At 38.6% G+C, this 11,205-nt stretch overlaps 1 long non-coding RNA gene across 1 annotated transcript in view; it reads left to right on the top strand.

The window, feature by feature from the left end:
• Nucleotides 1-4,175: 4,175 nt before the first annotated feature.
• Nucleotides 4,176-11,205, top strand: part of LOC139437116 (uncharacterized) — a 44,921-nt gene continuing 37,891 nt past the window's right edge. The window contains exon 1 of the long non-coding RNA XR_011646721.1: nucleotides 4,176-4,377. This is a non-coding gene — a long non-coding RNA (uncharacterized lncRNA). The remainder of the gene's footprint in view (nucleotides 4,378-11,205) is intronic.

Genomic DNA, 11,205 nt, shown 5'->3' with positions numbered 1-11,205 from the left:
GATTACTGGTTTGGTTTGTAGATTTTTGTTGCTGTCTTGTCAACATTTTTTCTTTGACGGGTTTAATCAGTTCCTTAGCTTCTTTGTCTAGTCTTGGAGATTAATTAGCTGTTGTTTTTGCGTAAGTGTTATATCTTCTCTTTGTCACTTTGTTCTTCTTATTCCAATTTCTTATTGCTAGTTAAGCTCACTTTAAAGGAAAGTATTAGTGCTGGGGAAAGTCAATTGTGTAAGGAAGGAGAAAGTGTGAAGTAGTATTGGTGATATATGTTTACAAAGCAACAATATGAGTTCTGGGAGGATGGAGGTTAGATCATGTAAATTGTGTAGAGTTATAGTAGTAGTAAAGTACCTACAATGAGGTAGACGACTGAATATGGGAGGAATGTGGTACGTACTAAGAGGCTATTGTTTTCGTGAGAGAGGGAAAGAGAAAAGAAAGGTAATAGTTTCAGGGACGAATACCAGATGGAAAACTAAACAAAGCTATTAGAAATTAAGAGTTAGACACCTTGTGGATCAAAGAAAGGGAGATGGAATATAGGAGAGATAGCAGATGGTGGAGGATATCAAGTTGTAGGGGAAAGGGGATAGTGTAGATAGGCTAAATCTATTCACAGAGAAATGAGGCAGTGGAGGGTGAGGAAACCCAGCAAATGTGAGGTATTTCCTGTAGGACCTATTGTATTGTTAAGGTAAAATAGTATAAGAAGAATATTGGGGACAAGAAAGAGAGGATTGGAAAAAAAAGAAGAACAAGAACAACAACAACAAAAAAAAATTAAAAAATAAAAAAATAAAAAAACAAACAAAAAAAAAAACCAAAGAACAGAAACCCCGCCGCCAGGCTCGGCTGGGCTCAGCTGGGCTCCGGTCCCCCGCCCGCCGCCCGCCGCAGCTCGGCTGGGCTCAGCTGGGCTTGGCTGGGCTCGGCTTTCCCGCCCGCCGCCCGGCGCGGCGCAGCGCGACTCGGCTCTCCCGCTCGCTGCCCGGCGCAGCGCGGCCGGGCTCAGCCAAGCTCAGCCGGGCTCCACCCCTCTGCCCGCCACGGCTCAGCCGGGCTCGGCCGGACCCGGCTACCCTGGCCGCCGCCCGCCGGGCTCCGCGCAGTGCTAGCTGCCTCGGCTCCAACTACCCAAGGAGGGAATCCTCCACACGTAGCTGGGATCTCCGTGTATATTTCACAAATGGATCCTCTCTGTTACCTTCCCTCCAAATCGATGTCCAGACACCTCCGGACCAGGGAAAATCCCGGAACAGCCGGTCCCAAAGAGTCTCTGACACCTCCCAGCCAATTCCCCCCAGGAGCTAGTAACCGGGAAGTTCACTCAGCCGCCATCTTGCCTCCCCCTCCTGAAAAGTCCCAATTTATATCTTATAGACCAGTCCTTTCCGTTACCTTCCCACCAAATCGATGTCCAGACACTTCCTGCCCTGAAAAAATCCTGAAAAAGCCTGGTCCCGGAGAACCTCCAGCGGTGCCCAGCTGCCTCTTCCCAGGAGAGACGGCAAGGCAAGCTCACTCAGCCACCATCTTGCCGGAAGTCCCCTTAATTTTAATTACCTGTCTACCACTGTAGTTTCTCTATTGTATATAAAAATGAAATTACATCTTTTTGGAAATAGAATTTATAGACTTTTAAAAATCTACATTACTGAGTTTGAAAAGGTAAAGTTCATGGAATAAAGTATCAATGCTAGTTTATTTCAAAGTTTATCTTTTATTTTCCCTACTCAAGGCCTGAATCAGCTGATTCTCCAAAGAATCCCATGTTTTTCTGGGTAAAATTACTTAGAAGCCAAGATTTAGGCTTTAAGAGTATTGTTGCATTTAGAATGCTAATCCTTTTAGGCCCTTTCAGGATTTATTTTATATAGGCATATCCAATCATAACCAGCATCATAGCTTCAAAATATACAAAGCATAAATTAAGTCAAAACCAAAAGGAGACATAAGAAATACACAATACTAACAAGAAACCTTAAACTTACTTTTACTCATAGCTTGTGGAACACACAAATAAAAACTAAATGAGTATATGGAATATACATAATATATATATTATGTATATATATTATGAAAGGGATACATATATTTTATCTAATTGGCATAAATATAACACTACACCTAATGTTATAATTGTCACTTTTTCAAAATCACATGGAAGATTTATGAAAAGCATACATTTGCTGTACGTTAAAGAATCACTTACAAATTTCAAAATATTGAAAAATCCAAAGTATATATAAACTACAATGGAATGAAGCTAGATATCTATAGCATGTTTATAGTCATAGAGCTCTCATTTCCTGAGTATTCGCTATCAATGTTGGACAGAATTCTCTATAGAATAGTAAAATAGGAAGCTAACTCCCTGAATGGAAACTAAGAGAAGATTCTTTATCATGGACATGGAACAAAATCCACAACAAAATGTGAATGGAACCTAGAGAAATATTAAATGGATAATATTTCATAAAAAGGAGAAGCACTCCATGTATACGATGGCGTTTAACTTTTGTAAAAGCATTCAATGTAGTTCACTATATTAACAGAAATAAAACAGAAAAACCTGTTATCTCAATAGATGTGGAAAAGCACTTGACAAAATTCAGCCCAGTTAATGAAAACCATTTTAAAATCTAGAAATAGACCATCCCTTAATCTCATAAAGAATACCTAACTTGTTTCCAACCTTATAAGCAATGTTGGGATTTTGAAAACTTTCCATCTGATATTCCATTTGGAATGACTGCTACCATCATTGCTATTTAATTTGTACTGTTGTGACTCAATTTGTACAAGAAATTAAGACAAGTAATAAATGGCATATAAAAACGAAGACATATAATTGTCATTATTTCCAAATAACATAACTGTATATCTAGAAGTTTCAAAATAATCTATAATCTTTAGATTTAATAACTCATTACAAATTGTCTGGAAGGTCATTAACAAAGCATTTGTATCTCCATATTCTGGAAACAAATGAAAGATAACACCAGTGAAACAATGAAACTATGAAATAACAGACATAAAACGTGTGGAAAACCCTTACATTGACAACTACAAAGCATTATTGAAAGAAGTTAAAGAAACCTTAATAAATTGTGGGACATATCATATAGTTGTAACTATTAAAATTCCATTAACTCCAAAGTTTTCCATATATTAAATTAAATATAATTCCTCTTAAGATTGTACCATTTATTAATGTAATTCACAAATTCTAAGTTCATAAGCAATGGGCCAAGAAGATTGAAAGTCAACCTAAATTAGATGAACCAAGTGGGAGGACTTAGGTAACCAAGTATGAAGAATTTTTATGGGATCTGTTCATTAGAGAGTATGTTAGTCGCGCAAGGGTAAATGAAATAATCAGCATAACAGGTTAAGGAGTTTGAAAGCATACCCACAATTACACAACCATTGACTTATAAAAAAAAAGCAGACAGTGTGGTGCAGTGGGTCAAATGATGGCCTTTTCAATAAATGGTAATTTGTGAAGTGGTTGCCCATACTGAAAAAAATTTCAGGATTCTAATTGCACACAGTAAACCAATATCAATTCCAAATAGATCGAAGGTATTAAAGTCATAGGTAAAAATAGAGGAAATATTTAAAAATACAGATTTTAGAAAAAAAGATATAAAATGTAATTTGTGATTTAGAATGGTAAGATTTTGTAAACAAGCCAAATTAAACTGATTTTTAAAAATTAGTGAATGGGCTTTCCTCTTCCCCATCCCCCCGGGCCTCTCACCCTCCTTCCACAGCGGGCGGGCCTGCGCCTGCTGCAGGAAGGGCCCCTGTCCCAGCGCCCTGCCAGCTCCCGCTCCTCCTTTCGCTCTCCGCGGCTCTTTCTCGGGTTCCGACCCTGCGCCCCCGCCCGGCCCCCCCTGCCCCCTCCCGGTCGCCCTGGCGCTCCCCGCTCGCCCCCGCCGGCGCAGCTCGGCTGCCCACGCCCGCCACGTGCAGCGGAGCTTGGGGGAATCTCTGTGACGTCACGTCAGCCCCCACCCTGAGTGGGAGCTGAGGGGGCGGGGGGAGAGAAAGGGGGAGGGGGAGACCGCGCGGGAACGCGGGAGAGGCGCAGAGACGCCGCGGGCGGCGCTGGGTTTGGGTCCCCCGGGCCGCGCCCTGGGCCCTCGGCGTCCCGGGAGCCCCTCCCCTCGCCCGGCTGTCGGCACAGGCGGCGCAGCCCGCGCCTCGGCTCGCTGGGAGCCTGCCCGGGAAGCCGCGGCCCCTCTCGGCAGGGGTAGGCGAGGCCGTCTCTCCAGCAGGGATGTGAGATTACGCGGGGCTGGAAATTTGCTCCACTTGGAGACTCGTCCCCGTAGGTCATTTGGAGGTCGCAGGGCTGCGGTTTCCCCGAGGTAACGCGTTGGCAAACGGACCTTGCAAAGCCTTTTCCCCTGTCCACACAGACTCTAACAATCTTTGGTGTGAAGTCGAGCGGGAAGTAAGACCACGGATGGCCTTTACAACTAGGCTTCTTCCCTTAAATCTCGGTGCCAACCCAGCAGGCCGAGGATTAGCAGTCTCAAAGTAAAGGGCTGGTACTAAATTAGCCCCCTTCCCATTGGTGCCCACTGGAAAAACAAAACAGAAACTCCCATTTTAACTGGCAGTTTGTGATCTCAGGCCCAAGCAATTACCTGGAGCCAGGCCTCCACGCCAGGCATGCACAGTGATTTTGGATTATAAATCCTTTAAATTGATCCCCGGTCAACTCCGGTCTTGCACATCAGGAGATACATTTTAAATGGGTGCTGGGGAGAGAGCTATTTTCCAAACGGCTAAGAAAAAAATCACGATTCTAAAACTGAGAAATATGCCACTTTTTATTCCAATTTAATCACTTTAGTTTCTGAAAGGATTTTGAAATCAAACTCATGGGGTAGTGTAATTTTCACTCTCTTTTGTGTGAGCATTATAGTTTACTAAAAAGCTAACTAAATGGAAAAAATGTCTACAATTGTGGATCGAAATAACATAATTCATAAATTCTAAAATATTTTAATGAAAAAGTAACCTGCTTTAGGGAGATTTCTCTACACTATTCCTAGGTCATTAATAAGAATTAAAAGTGTTTTTTATCACAAAAACTTTCCGTTTGGAGGAAATCCATCTAAAATCCAAGACCAATAATATCAAGGAAAGAAAGCACTTACACAAAAATAGCCTGAGGAGTTTTGTTGATGTAACCTAAAGTAAGCACACAAAATTTCAATAATTAAACTTTCCCTAAAAATTAAATAATTACTTTGTTTTGGACTGATTTTGGACTGTCTTTGGACTTTGTTGTGTAGTTCACAAAACTAAGGCGATTGTCAGAAATTATTTTTAAGCAAGTTGTTTTATTTCCTAGTATTTGCCTACCCGCCTTGGCCAGTGTGCTTCAGTGTGCTCCATTTGCTGTGCAGTGCTTTTTAGCATGCTCACAGCATAAAACTCAGGTTGGTCAAAACAAGCGTGCCTGGCACCTCCATTCCAAACTCAGGACTTGAGCTTTTGAGGTAGAGAGCCACTTCCCATCAGGTAAAGTTGTGCATCTCAATTTAAGAGATCAGTTAGCCCTTGAAGCCAGCCCAGAAGTCTGACAACCAAATTTGCCATGCAAGATTTGTCTTGATAGGGCAAGTTTAAGCATCAGCAGGCAGGATTTGGAGGACTTCTTTTAAAAATTATCCCCCCCATTATTTCCGCTCAATTCATTTACTACGCCTGGTCATTATATGAGCATGATATGCAGGTCTCAGGGCTTATTTTGACAACAAAATTAATTCCCAAATCACAAGGACACGTAGGCGTGAGCTAAGGAAGACTCCTTGCCCTTCCTTTCAATCCTTCGAGCCCAGCCCTCTGAGTTCTTGAAGATTTGCTTTGTATTGCTCTGCTTGGTCTTCAGCACTGAAGCATTGGAGTGTGGGGAGAATGTGTAATAATTAACTTTTCACCCAGCGACCCCATCTTTTTCTTTTGAATATTATATTCAATTAATGTTTTTCCACATTCCACTTAATTTTAACATATTATATTAGCATAATATCTTTGTTATAATTCATGAAAGAACAGTCTTTCAAACTTGTACTATTTACTATAATCCATCTCTACAAAAGGGTTCACTGTTACAAAGTCTTATGGTTTATCTTCAAATTATGATTCTAATAATGTATATGACCTAAAGTTTTCCCTTTTAACTACATTCACCTATATAATTTGGTGCTACTAATTATACTCAAGATAATGGGCTACCATTACCACTGTCCATTTCCAAACCCTTTTAATAATCCTAAATACAATTTTTTTTACAGATTAAGCATCAACTCCCCATTCTCTAACCAAAATCTATCCCCTTATAGCCTATATTCTACATTTTAACTCAATGAGTTTGCTTATTATAATTCATTAATAACAAGAGAGATAATACAATAGTTGACCTTCTCTTTCTGGCATATTTTAGTCAGCGTAATGCCCTTAAGGTTCATCCAAGTTTAGCATGCATTAGGACTTCATTCCTTGATTTGGCTGAATAATAATCCATTGTGTAAACATATACCATATTTTACTTATTCATTCATCTGTTGATGGACACTGAGTTTGCTTCCAACTTCTGGAAATTCTACAGTTGTGAATAATGGCTCTATGAACATTAGCATGCAAATATCTGTTTGAGTTCTTAATTTCAATTCTTCTGATTATATTCCTAGAAGTGGTATTGCCAGGTCATATGGTAATTCTCTATTTACCATCCTGAGAAATTATCAAACCCTGCTCCACAGCAGCCACACCATTTTACATTACCGCCAACAAAGAATGAGCGTTCCTATTCCTCCTCAACTTCTCCAAAACTTATAGTTTCCCTTTTTATTTCAGTAACAGCCATTCTAATAGGTGTGAAATGATATCTCATTGGGGTTTTAAATTTCATTTCTTAATAGCTAGTGATGCTGAGCATTTTTCATGTGCTTTTTAGGAAAATATATATCCCCTTTGGAGAAATGTTTATTCAAGTTTTTGTGCATTTTAAAATTTTTGTCTTTTTATTAATGAATTATAGGATCTCTTTATATATTATGGATATTAAAATCTTAATGGATAAGTGGTTTCCAAATATTCTCTACCACTGAATTTGTTTTTTCAGTTTCATGACAAAGTCTTTTGATGCACAAAAGTTTATAATTTTCAGGAGGTCCCATTATTATTTTTCTTCTCTTGCATGAGCTTTTGCTTTAAAGTCCAAGAAACCATTGCTCAATGCAAGATCCCAAAGATGCTCTGCTATATTGTCTTCTAGGAGTTTTATAGTCCTGATTTTACATTTAGTTATTTATATATTACTTTTTTATGTGGTATAAGATAAGTTCTCTTTCATTCTTTTCACATGGGTAGCCAATTCTCCTAGTTGTATATGTTGAAGAATCCATTTTTTCCCCAATTGAATGGACTTGACAGTCTTTTACAAAATCAGTTGTCATACTGCTACCTTCTTGCCTGCATGGTTTCAGATGAGAAATCGACACTTAATCTATGGAGCTACCCTTATATGTGGTGGATCTCATGTGCTTTCAGGGTTCTGTTTGAGCTTTTGACAATCTGATAAATATGTGTCTGCTATGATTTATTGGGTTTGGAGTGTATTGTGCTTTCTGGACATGTATATCCATGTCCCTAATAAATTTAAGTGATTATTAGGATATAATTACTGATTAATTTCCAATGATTATTTCTTCAAACACTCCTACAATCCCACTTTCTCTTTTTCCTCTGGAAACCACAAATTTGTGGTTTCATTTTGTCATTTATCCCCCTGAGTCCCTGCTGATTTTTTTCCATTTTTTGTCTCTATTTTCTGTCTACACAATTCCAGATATCTTATCTTCAATGTCACTAATTCTTTCCTTTGCCTGTTCAAATCTGCTTTTATGGGCTTCTAGTGTATTTTTCATTTCTCGCATTGTGTCTTTCATCACTGTAAAACCTGCTATCTTTTTACTTATGTTTATAATTCCTTTTGTATATTCCCCAAGCCTCCTCTTATTATCCTTTATCTCTTCCTTCATTTTACTGAGTTGATTAAGAATATTTCTTTGGACTTCCTTGATTAGTTCTACATAGTGTATTCTCTCCTGGTTTTTTTGAGAGAATGTGTCAACAAGAGTCATGCCCTTCAAGAAATACTAAAGAGGGGGATCAGATGTGGCTCAAGTAGTGGAGCTCCTGTCTCCCACATGAGCGGTCCTGGGTTCAGTTCCCAGTGCCTCTGAAAGAAAAAACAGACAATGAGCAAGAACAACAAGCACAAACTGAGCAAACAGACAAGAGAGTCCTCTCAAGGAGAGCCGAGAAGAAATTAAAGAAACAAGAGATAAAGGGTTGGATTCAACTGTGGAAAGGAAAATTATTGGTTAGAGTAACTAAAAGGATAAAAACGAAATAAAAATAAAATATGACACATATAAGGCTAAAGAAAAAATGGCTAAAGTAAGTACTGCCCTTCCAGTAATAACATTGAATGTTAATGGATTAAACTCTCCAATCAAAAGACACAGATTTCCAGAATGGATAAGAAAATATGATCCATATATATTCTGTTGAGAAGAAACTCAACTGAGACCCAGGGACACAAACAGTTTGCAGGTATATGGTTGGGAAACTATTTTACCTGCAAACAGTAACCAAAACAAGCAGGCTTAACTATATAAAAATCAGACAAAATAGACTTTAAATGCAAAACTGTTGGAAAAGACAAAGACATAAATAAAAAGGGTAATATAACAATCATAACAAGAAGAATAAGAGTCATGAATATTTATGCACCTAATCAGAGTGCCCCAAAATACCTGAGGCAATACTGAGCAATCTGAGGAGGAAATCAAGAAAAAAATTCCATTTACAGTAGCAAATTAATGAATCAATTATTTAGGAATAAACCTAATAATGTAAAGGACTTGCACACAGAAAACTGCAGTCCATTGCAAAACAATATTCCATGTTCATGGATAATCTCTATGACTGTGGCAATCATCCCCATAATTTGTATCTTTTTATACTTTCATTTTCTTCCTTGTGCTCACACATTGCTTTCTTAATATCATTTTTCTCTTTTTTGTTGTTAGAGAATTTATGAGGTTATAGATCCATCATGCGTAAAATACTGGTTTACTCTACACCACCTCACCACCACCACTTTGCATTGGTATAGAACATTTTTATAATTGATGACTTTTTCAGAATTGTAATTTTTTAAACAGTAATTACATTTGTTGCCAATTATGAAAAATTATTAAAATTGTACTATTAGCCATCATCTATAATTTACATAAGCTGAATTTTTTCATATACCATTCTATTTTTCCATATACCACCCTATATGCTGGGAAGACTTAGTACATTTTTAAAAAATTTCTTTCCCCTTCCCCCGCCAGTTGTCTGTTCTCTGTGTCTATTTGCTGTGTGTTCTTCTTTGTCTGCTTCTGTTGTTGTCGGTGGCACAGTTTCTTTTTTTTGCATCATTTTGTTGTGTCAGCTCTCCGTGTGTGCAGCACCATGCCTTGGCAGGCTGCACTTTCTTTCCCACTGGGCGGCTCTCCTTACAGGGTGCACTCCTTACGTGTGGGGCTCCCTACGCAGGGACACCCCTGTGTGGCACAGCACTCCTTGTGTGCATCAGCACTGTGCATGGTCCAGCTGCACATGGGTCAAGGAGGTCTAGGGTTTGAACAGTGGACCTCCCATGTGGTAGATGGACGCCCTAACCACTGGGCCAAGTCCGCTTCCCTGTAGTACATTTATATGCTGAGTTTGGCTTAGAGTGGTCCCATTTGAGCAACAAGGAGGCTTTCAGGAGGTAACTCTTAGGCAATACATAATACTAGGCTAAGTGTCAAGAACAAGTTTGAAAGGAACAAATATCAATATCAAGGGTCTGGTGCACTGTTCTCTCCTCTTTCCCTGGGCATTGCCTATGTACTCCAGAATTCTTGTTCTTCATTACAGAATGTAGCACAACTGCCCAGGTTGGGAAACCAACATTATTTCTGTTATTGTACCATTGTATGTATTTTAATAATTACAAATTTATTAACTGAAATTTGGTTAAAAAAAAAAAAAAGCTGAATTAAGCTATGGCTTTCAAAGTTGTGTCATTATACTTCACACCATTACAAAATATCATTTTTATTCTGATAATATAAAGGCAAGTAGTTTCAAATGTGTGTGTATCAGACAAATATTGTATTTTATGTCTGATATGAAATATTTAGAATAAAGAAATTCATAGAGTCATAAAGTACAATATAAGTTACCAGGGTTTGGATAAGGGTAGGAAATGAGGAGTTAATCATTACACTGTAGAATTTATGCTTGGATTGATGGGAAAAGTTTTGGTAATGAGTGGTGGAAATGGAAACACAATATTGTGAATGTAATTAACAACACTGAATTACATATTTGAATGTGGTTAAAAGGAGAAATTTGGGGTTATATATCTTGCTAGAGTAAACAATTTTAAAAAATAGCCCTGTACAACAGCAATGGTGAACCTTAATATAAACTATGGACTACAGTTAATAATACAACTATAAAAAAGTAACTTCTTAAATCAGTTAAAAAAGATGTACCACAGTAAAGCAATGTGTTAATAATAGTAGGATGATATATGGGAAGTCTGTATTTTATGCATAATTTCTCTATAAATCTACTTCTCTATTTTCTTTAAAAATAATAGACATATATAGACAATCAGTGTAGGTGACTAATAAAAATGTGTGTATGTGTCTCTGTATGTGTATGAATTATGACTGTGATAGGGGATGGAATGAGCATGACCTGCTGGCTTTCCCTATGACCCCAAATAAAGCCTGAACTCAGTACTAGATTTGTTACCCTTGTTCCTGGTATACGTTGATAAACATGGGGTGCCTGTAGAAATCTCTCTTTGTTGGCTGCAAATCAAGACCTGCTGATCTTGGGTGACCTCTGTTCACTATTGAAGTTATCCTTGCTCTAGCGTTTCCTTTGAGAGTGTTGGTCCATCCAGTGTCTGTGTAAACTGTGTCTGTCTTGGCACCCCAGATGCTTGTATTGACGTCTCATTGCTATCTTCCATGTGGTAGGACTCCACTCCAGGAGATGGTAGCAGGTGTCTTTCTCTACTGAATTACTGTTTTCTGAAAGGAAATTCATTAAATGAAGAATAT

The sequence above is a fragment of the Dasypus novemcinctus genome, chromosome 21 (genome assembly GCF_030445035.2).
Source record: "Dasypus novemcinctus isolate mDasNov1 chromosome 21, mDasNov1.1.hap2, whole genome shotgun sequence".
Classification (NCBI taxonomy): domain Eukaryota; kingdom Metazoa; phylum Chordata; class Mammalia; order Cingulata; family Dasypodidae; genus Dasypus; species Dasypus novemcinctus.
The sequence above is the reverse complement of the archived record's forward strand: the minus strand, read 5'-3'. Positions and strand labels throughout refer to the sequence as shown.